The following is a 15,323-nucleotide window of genomic DNA, read 5'->3' on the forward strand; positions in this document are numbered from 1 at the left end:
TTAAAGTTTAATTTTAGAGGGAATAGTCTTTTGATGAGACTATCGAAAAATAGTCTACATTGAATTTTTATTAAATTTTAGTGCGTCTTTTATTTTTGTGGGAGTCACATTTTAAGCCCTAGTACAGTCCAGAATGACAAGGATTTTGTTTGTTTGCTTGCTTTTTTTGCTTTATTTTTGTTATGTTTTTATTCTATGTATTCACGGAGTCACAGTTCACGTTTTGTGAAAAAAGTTCAATTAAGTTAAAACTGATTTTGTTTCGGACACTTTACTAAATTCAAGTGCCTTTGATGTGGGATTCTATCACCGACCATCTCAAATTCTATTCGACATGTTGTTTTTTACACATATGTAGACGGTCGTTATCGTTACGTTCGTTTTGTGGAATTAATTTTGGTACTCATTGTGTCAGTTCGACAAATTACCATAAAATACTAAAGAATGAAAAACATATACAAATGGTCTTAGCCATGGGCTTGACGGCGTGAATTTGTAAGGAAATGGCTTTTCCTTAAGAATGCATGAATCTGTGTACATTGCAAGTATACTCCTAGTACAATTTCAAGTCTGAGTGAACCTGTGTTCTCCCAAACATGCTTAGTGACTACAAATGCAGAGGCAGACACCGAGAAAATCAAACGGTGACGAGAAAAAGGGTATTTTTCGGCTGTAAAAATACCCGGCAGATAGCGTTTATTTCCAGAAGAAATTTCGATGTTCTAGAACGGGAAAGTTGTTAAAGTGGTTTTCATTTAGAAGATAAGAAACAGGATCGTTTTCTGTTGTTGGTCAATTTATTGGTAAATTATTTGTCCCCTAATACCGTGCAGTGACGCATGCGCCCTTCCTTGCTAGTGTTTGAGGGCCTATCAATACTATGGTACGCGCATTCCGAACTTTATCGCTATGACCCTCAACGCAATCGGTACGATTCTGCATGCGTAAATCACGCGTTGATTCGAAACGTTTCGAAAACCAGCCACATAGGACTCCAGATTCGTGGGGCAGTCGATGACGCAGTTCACAAAAAAGGTGTTCGCGATAGCTTTCTTTGCGAACTGGCGGGGGAGCATTTTTCCCGTATCAGCAGAGTTTTCTCTTAAGCAGATGGAAAAATTTATTTTCTTGATTAGCGGGACAACTTGAGAAAAGCGTACACGTATCATAGAGAAGGGAACTGAGTATAATTTGGTTTTTTTGCTAGTTCTGCCGGCTTTGCCGATTACAAAGGTCGCCGCTGAGAACGTTGGTATCGGGAAGATAGCATTGTGAAGTTTTAGTGAGGAAAGAGAAGCGGGGATTTCCGATTTGTAGTCAGAGAGATGAAAATAGTGGGAGGGAGGTTAATATTTCAAATTATGGTTGAAAGGAAGTTTCAAATGTCCCCTCTTCATACCACTTTTATTTAGAATACCCCAGACCCCTACGATGTATATTTCTACAAAATCAGCTGAACAGGATCAAACCGTGACATTTTAGCGTGACTTTTAAGAAACTGTCTGGATGTAATTGTAGATTTCAGGATATCAAGTGAGCTCATTTTCCCCAACTGTAGACATGATAACTTAGCAGCATAAAATAGCCTCTCATCATATGCGCTGATGAAAAGGAGGAAATTCTAAAAATAAACTTGACTCTTCCCTGTGCTGTCTGTCAGATGAGGTGATGCGTTGGCAAATGTTTTGTTTTCAGTCCTTCGCAACAAATGGAAGACATGTCCTTGCATTTGCTAAATTTGTCACGGGACTTTACACCAAATCTACAGACATAATGCCGCCGAGGAAGTGTAAACAGCACGATGCATGGGAATATGCTTCCGCGTTTATAGGAAAGTCATTTAGCATCTGTACTCATCTGTCTTCACACATGTAACGCTGATGCATCAGAGATATGGAGATTACGTGTAAGGTTTAAATAGAAGGACTGCCTGCACTAGTGGTAGCTGGAAAACCCCCTGCCGAATCATTGGGTCCATTCAATTTTCATCAGTTATTGCTGAAATGTGGCCCTATTGTAATATGCAAATGTGGTTTGCACAGAGCGGAGAATAGAAGAGGTTCGAGTCTATGAAAGACACGGATGTTTGTAAATGTGCCCTTAAATCGTGCCCTGTACACTTTTGTGAACAATTTTGTGCCAAATATAAACAGATTTTTTTAAAAGTAGGCCCTAAAGTGAACCGGAAACCTCGTAGGTTAAGATGTTGATAATGATCAAAATTATTATTAAATGGATGCGGCATTCTAAAATGAAAAAAATCTTTAAGGCTCCCCTTTCGTTTCTTCCTAAAATATCTTCTCACGTCACAAACAAAAACTGCCCTCAGGATTTGAGGGAAATATTCAAAGAGACACAGAACAGTAATTGAAAGTGCTCCATATGTTAGGATACATCACTAAAAAGACATCATTAATCTGTAAAAACCACATTTTTATGGGGAAAATTCCTAATTGCCTTTTAAGTGTTTTACCTCTATACTGTGATTTGAAGTGAGACCCGCGACGACTTAATTTCATTTTGGCATCACGACGATTCTAAACTCTATACATTTGATCTTCATTCATTCAAATGGTAAGTTTATATTTGTTGTCGTAACCCCTGTAATATCTCGTGAAGCTGTGTAAAGTGTGAAAATTGTTGTAAAGAAATGCAGGTGAATGTCTCTACTTTGTGCTACATATGCCTGTATCAATTTAGCCATTTGTGATTTGCGGGTAACCTATATCAGTTCCACTAATATTGGTACGTGCAAGGGTGGTGAAACTGTTGCACCCTCTGTTGAGCTTATCTGACATACAATTCAAATTTCAGTGGCGAAAATCTTTCAAATTTAGTGCAAAACATTTATTTAATCAACCGTCAAGAATAATCATTCACCCAAGGAAACAAAAAATAGAGGATTTTATAACTGACTGACTGAGTGAAATAGGCCATGTCAAGGTCGACTCCGTGTCCTTAGGTGACCCTTCTTATAGCTTGCACACGTGACATTCGCTGTTGGAAAATCCCCGCACAAAAGTATAGAAAACGGGGAAAATACCAGTTTTATGTTATAGGTAGTATGCCAAGGCTATCTCCAACTAATTACTATGACGTCTCTTGGCCCACTCCTAGAAAAACTTTGAGAAAGACATGCGTCCCCTGCCCACACACTTCTAACTAACAGGTACGAAATTTTATTTCATCTTGTTCCATTTTATCTTATGTTACTGCGTTTTATATTTTATTATTTCATTTGTGTCGGGAGTCCGGGTGTATGGAATTCACAGAACGCATGCAAATGTAGTCCACTTAAGTCCGCTATTCCATGTTGCACTCCCAAGTTAAACCCTATCTACCTTGTATAATTTGGTGAAGATGTTTGCATAATGTAATATTACCGAAAAATGTATGATTTTTCTAAATGGGCTCTAAAATGGAAACTTTTACGGTGTATACTAAATTGCAAAAGCAAAATCTCATAAGTTGCGATGTTATAGAATAAACATAAATCAATTTACACGATTGACGATGAATGAAGTTTGAGGGGAATTCCTATATGTTTCCTCACTTGCACACATGTCGGGAACGAAAATTGACGCGTGGATATTTGACAGTAGGGAGCTATCCAAGTAGACGAAACAGTTATTGAAAGTAGTCAGCTCCATATCTTGAGAGAAACCACTTCTCAAAACGACGCCGATAATTTTTGAAAACATATTTTACAGGAAAAATTGTAACAGCCTTGTATTTGAAAGGTAAATTGTTTTGCCTCTCTAGATAATTATGACCTATGACGACTTACTTTTGTTTCGGCACTGGCACGATTCTGATATTGTACAGCTGAAGTTCATTCATTCAGGAGGGCAAGTTGCATGTGTTGTTGTAACTATTTTAGGATCTTGCGAAGATATGCAACTGACAATCATCGGAAGAGTGACAATTTCACTGGTGATGCAGATAGATGCGGCTACGTTGTCATACGTATGTCTGTAACAATTAAACCACGACGCAGAAAGTTGTGATTTGCGGGTTTACAGTATCAGCAGAGTAGGCATGGCGTTGCACAATTGTGCAAGGCTGATATAATTGATCCATATTATTGAAATATCTGACCAACAAGTTCAATTTTTATGCCAACATCTTTCAAATTTATTGCGAAACATAAATAAACAATCAGCTGTATAGGAAAGAGATTCCCCGATCGCGAAACAAACACAAGAGTAAATCAACTGAAAACTGACAGTAGTAGACCCAGTCAAGGTCGACCCCGTGTCCTCAGATGACCCTATTTTTACTGAGTACACCATGTGGCGTTCGCTGTTGGAAAATCCCCGTACAAAGGTATCGATAGCAAAAAAAAACAAGTACGATGTTCTCTGAGGTGACCTGTGTACAGCTCTTCTCCAAACAATCGACATGAATGTCTTCGAGGTCCACTTGAGCTATCACAAAACAGGTTTAGTACGATATGCATCCCCTGCTTGCAAACTTTGAATCAATGGGGACGACACTTCATTTTTATTTTATTTTATTTTACTTTATTTTACTTTTCTTGTTTTTATTTCCTAATTGTAATTTTACTTCATTACATTCTATTTCATTACATTCGGTTCGATTCCTTTAGATAAGACGAACAAAACAGGTAACCTTGACCAATACAATCAGACAACTGCCACTGTTGATAGGGTTAATTCCAAATGACGTCACATTTCTACCGTTAGAACGGAAAAAATAAACATGAAGGATCATGACTAAAAGAAACTTACTCAGCCACAAAAATATAAACTTTCTCCAACGCCCCCTACAGAAACCGGTGTCGCGCACGTGATATTCTTTATTTAGAAACAAACCTAAAAGCGCGATAGGTGCTTAGTAAGTCTTGAGGTTGAACAATTTATAACAGCATTGTCTGAAAATTAAGGAAGGTGTTTTCTTGTCCGTACTGAACGAATTATCTCGTGATTTTTATTGCTAAAAACACATTAAAGCTGATTTGCATATAGTAAGACTTATTTTCGTTGTATCGGCGGCATTATGGGCGCTCTTTCAGATGATGCATCTATCATGTGCCATCGGTCCATTGTTGAGAAAACTGTCATTGAGCCGAAAGTTGAATATAATTGATGTCGTCGGAGACACTTTTCCGTTCAATTGCTAGCTCTTCTTTCAAATTTAAGTGGCAATAAATCCTGAAAAAAAATGTAAAAAACTGTACATTTCTAAAATCAAGGTCATTGTTACCTCGTTTCGTCGGCATGCCATACGGACGACGACCCGGAGAATTTTTCTGTCAAAGACGATGCATGGTTTGTTTGAGTTGTTTTTCAAAACGGCATTTTTGAAATCACCTACTGTAAAGCGAACGTAAATGGCGATTTTACGTGAAGATACGTTCCGTCATAAATGACACCTGTGTAAGTTTCTTCCCTGTCTTGCGCATATCACGTGAGGCGTAATTAAATTGACGACATAAAATTTTATGCAATGCGAACAACGTTCACAGTGACAGTATCACATTGGTTTTATTTCCCGGCATCATGCATGTAGCTCTTTGTCAAGGTTAAATTATCCTGTTTCCACATGACCTCATTAGTATAATGGAGAGCGCGTGACTAACTTGCCTTTGGAAAATCCCTCTTACTGAGAAAATTACGGGGGAGGGGGTAAAACATAGTACTGCTATTTTAGATAGATCAGGTGACTGTCACACTGCGGTACAGAACAAAATGTGTCATGGTGTCAGGATATTGCACATCGGTGTATTTGTATCCCTACGACGGAAACGGGGAAAATCAAGGTCAATCGGTACAGCAACGACATGTCGACATAGTCTATAGGCACTTAATATGTACAAGTATTATGTGTGCATGTGTCATGGTTCGTGGTAAGATGTATAAATGTATGTATGCATGCATGATGAAGAGAGAGAGAGAGAGAGAGAGAGAGAGAGAGAGAGAGAGAGAGAGAGAGAGAGAGAGAGAGAGAGAGAGAGAGAAGTGGTTAAACGTGATCTCCAGATTTTGATTTTACGGAAGTGCAAAGTGGTTATAACAGTGGTTAGCTCGAAATACCATTCCAACATTAATATTGATATAATTCATCGGGCTGGCAAACAAGTGCAGATCAACATTACCGCTATACAGATGTTCGAATGCCTCAGGAAACTTTACCACGAATGCATAATTAAAAACAAAAAGTTACATTTCATTTTATACGTTAAAGTCACACATAAAATTCAGAACATGTCATGAAGATGCCATTCATCGAATAATCACAAACGGTGTATGCTTCAATGAACGAAAATTAACAAGTTGAATGAACAATTTTGACACCGTGTGGTTATCACTGATTAAACGGGCAGTGTTTATCAGCTTAATCTCTAACCAAATTGATTAAATGGACACAACTTTCACAGGAGAAAAAAGGAGTAACATCAGGTACATAGTCAATTTCAAAAAGCACTGGTGCGAAAACACGGGATTTTGGACTTCCTCTTTAATCTATTATAATATGCTTGGCTGGAATCCGGCAATCTGATTGGCTGGAGCCGGGGTTTATATTCTCAACTTGGCTGGTCCCCGCCTCAGTGACAAGCACAAAGAGGCAGGTAACGGGAAACCGCCATGTATCGAATTACGAAATCTGATTGGTTGAATCATGGGGCGCTGTCATTGGCTGTTCAATTTTACTTTGAAGTAAAGCTAAAATTATCACAGTGAACGTGGCTAGAATTTAATCGAGGATTTAATTAACATTCTTACAAGTTTTGAAATATTGGCAGGTACCAGACTAGACTAAAAAGCACGCGATAAAAAATGATGCACTATGTGCGGGCATGCGCAATCAACAACTTCCGGGAGACCAAAAACTGTCTCATTTCAAAATGGCGGTTTGCCGTATCTGCGTCTTACTTCGTGCTGCGTCTAGCTAGTCACGTGAGACGCAGTGATCAGCGAAATTCTCAACAAGAAGACCTGCGCGCCGCGTAACATTTTTGAGCTCGCGCAAATTTCGAACGCCAACTTGAGAGTTCAACGCGTCGTAATGTCGAACAAGTCTATGGCTTCAGATTGATTTTGATCGTTAAATTTTAGGCTAGTGCAGCTTGACGAACCAAAATATGAAGAGTTTCTGTAAGCAGCGGAGTCTGTGTAACAACACCACAATTTTTTAAAGTTTTATGAGCGTTTTTTTAAAGAAAAAATTCTTCAAGTTCGATGTCTAATCGCGATATCGATGCGTTGCGTAACCGTAGTTTATGAATGCAACTGTGCACGCGCGCGCGTTCTGAAACGTTCTTTTTTAAGTTTGTATGAGGCTGGGCGCTCCTGAACTGTCGTTCCAACTTCGGCCCTAAATAACGAAATTGTCCACTTGTTTTTAACTTCAACATATTATAATGAGGTTATAAACGGTGCGCTCGGGTATTTGGTTGCGGATATAAGACCTCTGGGGTGAAAATTAGCATATTTGGGTGAAATAATCACCTCGCTTCGCTCGGTGATTATTTCCCGCCAAATATGCTAATTTTCACCCCAGAGGTCTTATATCCGCAACCAAATACCCTCGCTTGCCGTTTATAACCTCTAATTAATGCCAGTTGTATCTTGACAAAATAATGTTAATTTGTGTAACTTTCCGTAAGAATACAATTTCGCATTTTGCTTCCTTGATGAAACGGTTTTTGTGATATATATATCTATCTATCTATCTATCTATATCTATCTATCTATCTATCTATCTATCTATCTATCTATCTATCTATCTATCTATCTATCTATCTATCTATCTATCTATCTATCTATCTATCTATCTATCTATCTATCTATCTATCTATCTATCTATCTATCTATCTATATATATATATGTGTGTGTGTGTGTGTGTGTGTGTGTGGTGTGGTGTGTGACGCAATTTGGAACGGTGAAAAAGACGGTGACTTGATTGAATTGGTTTATATATATATATATATATATATATATATATATATATATATATATATATATATATATATATATATATATATATATATATATATATATAAGCTGTAACAGAAAAAATATCCATGTCACTGTAAGCGTTCAAAAGGGAATTACATTGTCTCGGAATTCTGCTAAATGGAGAGTCACGAACACAAATTACTCTTTCGAATGGCACATAAAACAAAGCAGTACGCCGAGTTAAAGACCGTGTTGCATGAAGACTGAACAAAGAAGTCGGGGTATTGATATTAAGCTTTAAAGTTTTGCACATTTGTATCAAAATATAAAATAATCATTCTAGTTTTTTAATGACTGCAATAAGTTAATGTCGTCACTGTAAAAACCAGTGGTTCTTTTATGAAGAAATATTAAAAATTCTGTCAGACTGATGTTTACTTTACAATTCTACAAAACAGAAGCATATTCAAGTTTAGACCTTACCATGGTTAAGAACAACAATTTTAAAACATGCTCATTGTTTATACAATGGCTATTCCTCTATTTCTCGCACCCTGAGTAGCGCTACCCATACGCTCGTAAAAAGTTAATCAATAATAACACCGAGATCTCTAATGCTATTGACTCTAATTGATGCATGGGTATCGATTTTGTATCCGAATACAAGAACGTAACATTGAATTTTGTAGGATTGAGACTCAATAACCAAGTGTCAGACCAGCTGACGAGTCTATTGATATCAGATTTTAGCGTTAAAGAGTCATTATCCGAATGGAACACCCGAAACAACAGGTGTCCACTCAGAAATGGCATTGTTATAATCACTGTTTAGACTATTATGAAGATGGGAATTGTACCATTTCAGATAAGTGCCCTGAACATCCAAAAACGTCAACTTAAAGTAGTAATTGATGATTAATACTATTAAATACTTTAGCAAAATCCTTATATATAATATCAGATGGTGATTTGCTATTAATTGCTAAGAGGAGATCTCTCATGAGAATAGATTAATTAGTGATACAAGATCTACCAGGAACAAAGCCATGGTGATTGGTAGATATGACATTAGAAACATGGTGTGAAAGTTATTTGTGAACTATCTTTTCAAAAATATTAGACAGACAAGGTGAAATGGAGATCGGTCTGTAATTTTCAACTTTTGAACAACTTCCTGATTTGAAAATGGAATTGGAAAAGCTAGTTCATAACCATATTCCCTCAAAAATATACTGGGAATGCCATCACATCCAATAACTTTGCTGATGCTTGCAAAGCAATTCTTTCCTTAAACCATCGTCATCAATATCAATAGAAAATTGGTTGTCAATTATAGTGGGAATACAATCAGCAGTATGGTTTTTTTGAAACTGAGTTGAAAAATTTACTGAATAAATCCACTTTTTCAAAGTCTGAGCTGGCCTGTATTTTGTATTGTATGTAGGAACTGAGGGGGACAATTTATACACGTATGGGACTGTAGCAGTGCAGTTCCCAAAGTCGCTTCTGTTCGGTTGGTATATCGCCTGCAATGGAGTTAATATTACGAGTGTAATTGTCTTTGCCCCGCCTTTTTAGAGTGGGTCTAATTTGACCGTACCTTTCCCGATTGTTTTAAGGATGAATTTTTTTTCAATGATTTCCAATACGCTTTCTTTGTTTTTAAAAGGTCAAAAACCTCGTAATCAAACCATGGTGGATCTGTTTTTTACATGAAGAAGAGGAACATGATCCTTGAGTGTAGAAAAACAATAATCATAGAACATATTACACAAGTAAGCCCCTGGAATGGCATGAAGGTCAACTTTGATCATTGTCCCAAGATGTTAGTCCTCTTGAAATTAGAGAATCTACGGTGCGTTGGAAAGCCATTAGTAGAACGGGAATATTCAACGTCAGATATGAATGGTCAGAATCTAAAAAGTTCTCATGAATATAGATCGGTATACACTCATATATATTGTTTACACTATATTTACACTATGTATGATTGCAAGCGTCCCATGAAAGTTGAAGGACGAAGTTAACGGGACTTTCCTACAATGCTCAATAATCGTACGGATACATGTACGGCATCCGGGTATCTTTGTATGAATCACCTGACTGCACTCAATACCAATAAATCGAATGGAAATTTCACTCAATATAGCTTGTCGTTTGTAATATTAATGCGAGGGACTGTGATATACGTAAGGAAATACTCGTCATACCTGTATGACTGCCGAGTGATTCAATCGTTCTTTCGAACAAGCCACGTTTACTGCAAGAAAATCTATACAGGGTTATTAACCGCACATTGTGACCAACTGCAAATCCGTTGCCGATGAAACTGAAACAGAAGCTGAGCAATTTCGCCTCAAAGGACACATATCCTTCTTTTGTCCGCATCATTGATTGGCCTCACATTCAGCCTCTTTGCTGAGTGTTAAAGACCTCATAATTTTGTTCAGGTTTACTCCCATTGTGTAACAGTAGAGGAGTTCCTGGCTAGGGAGCTACATTGGTTGCTGGGCGTATTGTACGCACGCGCAGGCGCGCGCACACACAAACAAACCGTGACACAAAACACAACACAACACCGTGTCATCAAGGTCAGTGAAAGTCGTGGTCAAGTTGACTTAAATGCAAGTATTTTGTCAGTGGAAAAAGTACAGACCAGATGTACACAGATAATGACTGATGGGGTAGTTTTGTGATGGCAGTGTAAATATGGCGCTACCTTGACCGATGAAAAAGAGTGAGTGTACGATGTTATTTTATAGATGACAATTTCCACGTTTGCGTCACATCAGATGTAAAACTTTTGTACAGGGCCTTGCATTCAGGGCTTGAAAGAACATAAGCTCAGACAGAGACGCATATACCGTTCTCCCTCTTGTATTGGTCACGTGATTTCGTTTTGGTCATTTTCATTTGGTCGGAGCAGCAGTTAAAGTTAACAAAACTTGAAGATATTAAAGTTTGAAACCGGTCGTATCCGTACCTGTGTGGCCCCTAACGATTCATCAATTTTACTTTCGAACGAGTCACGTGTACCCTCATAATATCCATAAAAGGAAATTTGTTAATATATATGCCGAACAATAGATTCTGACTGGACATCCCCTCTTTTATATTGCAGTACATTGAAGGTAATTTTTTTCGGGAAAACAGGCAACGTCAAGATTCCCGATTTTCACTCAGCCTTTGCTACATAAAGTCGCTGTTGTTGATGAAAGTGATAGTCGTACAGACATCAGCGAATGACATCGTATCAACAACAACCGGTTAGAAGCGAAACTTATGTTTTGAGTACTGAAGTCTTATTCTCTGCCTAGTTAACGGTGTTCGCTGTCATTGAATTACCAAACGCTCAAACACAAGGTAAGTGATTTAAATCATCGAGCGTTCAAATTTTGCCAACGATACTAGTGGGTATGTATGTGGGGAAAATATTCCCGTTTGTAACTTCTTCCTTCTTTTATTACCTTCGCGTCAGAAATTGTCGTGTTATATAAACGAGGCAGAATCCAAAGTATTGCACATTGCCTACAGACTGCATTTTACCGGCATGAATAGCAACATTACAAACGACGGATTTTTATGTGTACAGGTTGAACTATGATTTAACGGTATTCTTTAAAGATGACATGTAGACTTACAAAAAAAGACTAGATCAAATTCCGAGTTTCTTAAAAGGTTGTAAAAGGTTTTAGCATGTCCTTTAAAATTAAAAAAAATAAGACATTCTGACTAAACTTCTTACACACCAGAAAAAAATGGCTGAAATGTTAACTTCCTCTTGTCTTCGAATAAATTTGTCATGAATCCTGATTGAATTATAGCAAATCAAAATGTATCTGGCTAATTTACTGTATAGAGCATTCATTCATTTATTACAAGGAAAACGTGCCCGGGCTTTGTTGATTTTCTGGTTTAACTTATTGTGCGTATTCGCTTATAGTTGAATTGTAGTATTGACGTTTTCATGCAACGCGCGAACCATATTTGGTCATCGGAATCCGTGTAAACAATTTGTTTACTATGTGACACAACATTTCTACAAAGCAGAGTTTAGAGCATAATATAAATAGCGCGAACAATATAAATTATCGACCTTCGGTATTACAATTTTTATGCAGAATGTCATTTTTAAGCTCAACTGAGTCAGACCCACGTCCCGTTGTCAACAACGGCACACGACACGACACAGAACAAAATGGCCGCCTTGGCCCGGACGCGGACGCCGCGATGGCAACGTCATCGCAAATCTGCCTTACGTCGATTTTGAAGGAAGAGATCAAATGTAAAATACAGATGAAACGCTTGCAGAGGGGGCTTCCCGAGCTAAACGTAGACTCAGAGTCAGCAAAGAAACGACCAATAAAGGTAAGTCACAGCTTAATTTTTGTAAATTCTTTTTTCAGGAGTAGCTGGTGAACGACGAATTTTTATGATGTAACGCGAAAAATCTGCAAGTCAGTATTAACAAACACTTACTATAAGGAGGGATTTCAAGAGCGTTAGCGAACAGCGTTACTGCGCTCTGTATAGACCATAAAACAGTGAATACGTCTTTGCAAGCCTAGTTCTGAAGCCAGTTCTGCAATGTAACGTATTTATTCTATTACAGTGAAAATCAGATGGCTATGATGCATCGTAAACTCCCATAGCGGATCGAAACATGCAATATTACGCGTTAAATAGTGTTATTTATGCGTTTCCGTTGCATGTGTCACATTGGAACATGTGGCGGCACGGAAAGGCAGTATTTCAGTACCGATAAAATGCAAAATTGATTTGATTTCGATTAAAACCTGACAAAAAAAAAGCAATTCTTTCGGCTCAAGAATCGTATTCGTATAGAAAGGCCGTCAAAATCAAAAGCAGCGTGTGGCATTACATTAGTTTCGATTCAAAGCTCTATTCAAAATGGCGGACTCGCTTGCTCCTGAGTTCCAGGAAATGTGGTTACGCTGCCTTTCAAATGAAATTACATGAAGAAATGTTTTCGTGATGTCTTCCTCGTGGGCTGTACAATAAAAGAGGTTTCAAAAATTGTTCGAAAGTAACCTACTTTTCATGTAAAAGTGTATTAATGTTGACTCAACAACTTCCTTTGTAAATTTCGCGCCTTTTTCTAGGTAAAGGGTCGCTCTGCATGTCAAAGCTCGGGTCACTTGAAAAACAGGAAATAAATACTAAAGCCGCTAGCGGTGTACTTTTTCTATTTTTTACGACTGGCAACTGCATCCTGGGAACTTCGTAAGGGCTTTTGATTTTGGTTTGGTCGTGATGAAACTATAACAATTCAAGGTAACCCAGGGACGTTGTTCCTACGTCCATGCTTTACCGTAGTGAACTGAAAGCCTTAGCAGCACTCTATTCCAGTTGCCACCGGGACGGTTTTGCACACTAAGATGGCCGTATTGTTGTTTCTCGTCACGGTGGTATAAACAACGAAAGGGGTTCAAAAATTCGTCAAAAATTAGGCTACTTTATGTAAACATATCGCTATGCCCAACTTGATATATTCTGTTGTAAATTTCGCGCCTTTCCCCGGGTAAAGGGTCGCGCTGCATGCCAAAGCTTTGTTTGTCTGAAGAACAGGAAATAAAGAATTGCAAAATTAACCCCAAATGTTGTAGTTTGTTTCCTATTTTCGAACTCTAGCTGCTTAATCATTGAAAATTCGAATGAATAACTGTAGTAGGTAGATTCTTAGAAATTGTAAGGATTTTAATTTCGGTTCCGTCAAGATGAACCCATGACGCGCAGCGTCACGTGCGAATTGCCTGAGGCCAGTGATTTGCATACAGGGTCAGAAATTTTAAAAGTCGTCGGCCCAACTATCCTGCTATCATTGTAAGAAAAATTGGTCTGTAACTTTTAAGAGAAGCCGAGCGGGTGATCTTTCCAATTATTTTCCTTGGAAAATATTTAAAAACAAAACATTTATAATCAAAATCAGGAGGTTTGTAAAGCATAAAAAAGAGATTCACATCATACATTTTCCCGCCAGAGTGGTGGCGCTACTCAATATATGTGTGTTACAGATATGTCAGGTTCAAGATCTTGTCACAGCACAGAATCTTGATAAATATCACATAAATACGAGAAAGAATTGGAGCTTGACCGATTTTATTCTTGTTATGATATTTCAAAGGGTAATTTTTTTTAAAAAAGAGACTGAATGGTGTTTTTGATGTTTTAATTCACAAAAGAACGTTTTGTACTTAGTTTGCGCCTTCGGATCATCAATCTGCAAGCCAAGCTGCACGCTCCTATCGTTTGACCTACCTGTCATGACCTACCTTCATTACACGCAAGATATAGTGCGCACCTTGGGTGGCAAACTTTAGCCTCTATCGATACAACCAGGACATAAACTCTCTTCTTTGTTCAAAATACCCAATGTACATGTCCCCCGGGCCCTGCACTCGGCCCTATTTGACACTCGAAGGAATTAAGGACCAGAAATATTTTTTGGCCTTGAGTTGTATCAAGGAGCCAAGCTCCATGGTTGTATCGGCGCTCTGACCCGTTGACCTGTTGAGGTAATACGTGTTCAGTGTTTCGGCACGCGAAGCTTGGTCGGGGCGGCGATATTTACATAGTATGAACAAATGTCGCAAACAGATTAGTTAGCTATTTAAAATACTAAATTCATCAATGAGTAGAAATGAATGCAGGAATAACAATGTAGTTGAAATTTTGTTCAATTGTGTATCGTTGATACCAGAAATATATAAATGTATCCAGAAATACTAAGTTTACAAATATAGTGTAAATAAATTTTGCGTCTACTTGAATATTTAGGGATGCCTAGGTATAGATATTTGATAAACATTATTTGTTGCTTGGTATGCTTTTCGCAAAACTTGTGCAGACTGAATGAATAAAAGTCAAGGTGCGGAAGTTTTACTTATTATATAAGCTCTTTCCATGACCACAGACACATTAGACACAAGATACCAGGTAACAAAAAATTAATTTATTTGATCAGTTTTTCTGTTAAAAATTCATCTCAACAACAAATGAAAAATCACTAGGGAAAGGAGATAAAATTCCCAAAATGTTTTTGTAAATTAAAAACAAAATATCAATAATACATAACAATCATAAATGGCTTAATCATGTCATGGTCTCCAAGCCAACTCTGTAAAACGGTGTACAAATTGCTGTTTCGTGAATGTGCAACTTTGTAGTAAACTTGCTTTATATTTCAGGCGGGATAACTATTTTGTGAGATAATGCTGATAAAAATGACTCGCGAACCAACTTTTACAAAGAAAACTGTGAAAGTATAAACATTTTCTTTTTGGATATCGATGTCGGCGACGAATTTCACTTTTTATCCCATCATGTCAAGTCACTTCTGAGTCTGTAAATCAGCAATTTTGGGTCTGACGCTTCTAAAT

The 15,323-nt window shown here is 37.7% G+C and overlaps 1 long non-coding RNA gene across 1 annotated transcript; it reads left to right on the forward strand.

The window, feature by feature from the left end:
- Positions 1-3,055: 3,055 nt before the first annotated feature.
- On the forward strand, positions 3,056-12,291 carry LOC139149943 (uncharacterized). The gene is made up of 3 exons (XR_011556173.1): positions 3,056-3,169; positions 11,045-11,286; positions 12,045-12,291. It is a non-coding gene; the product is annotated as an uncharacterized lncRNA (long non-coding RNA).
- The last annotated feature ends 3,032 nt before the right edge of the window (positions 12,292-15,323 follow it).

The sequence above is a fragment of the Ptychodera flava genome, chromosome 14, assembly GCF_041260155.1.
Source record: "Ptychodera flava strain L36383 chromosome 14, AS_Pfla_20210202, whole genome shotgun sequence".
Taxonomy (NCBI): domain Eukaryota; kingdom Metazoa; phylum Hemichordata; class Enteropneusta; family Ptychoderidae; genus Ptychodera; species Ptychodera flava.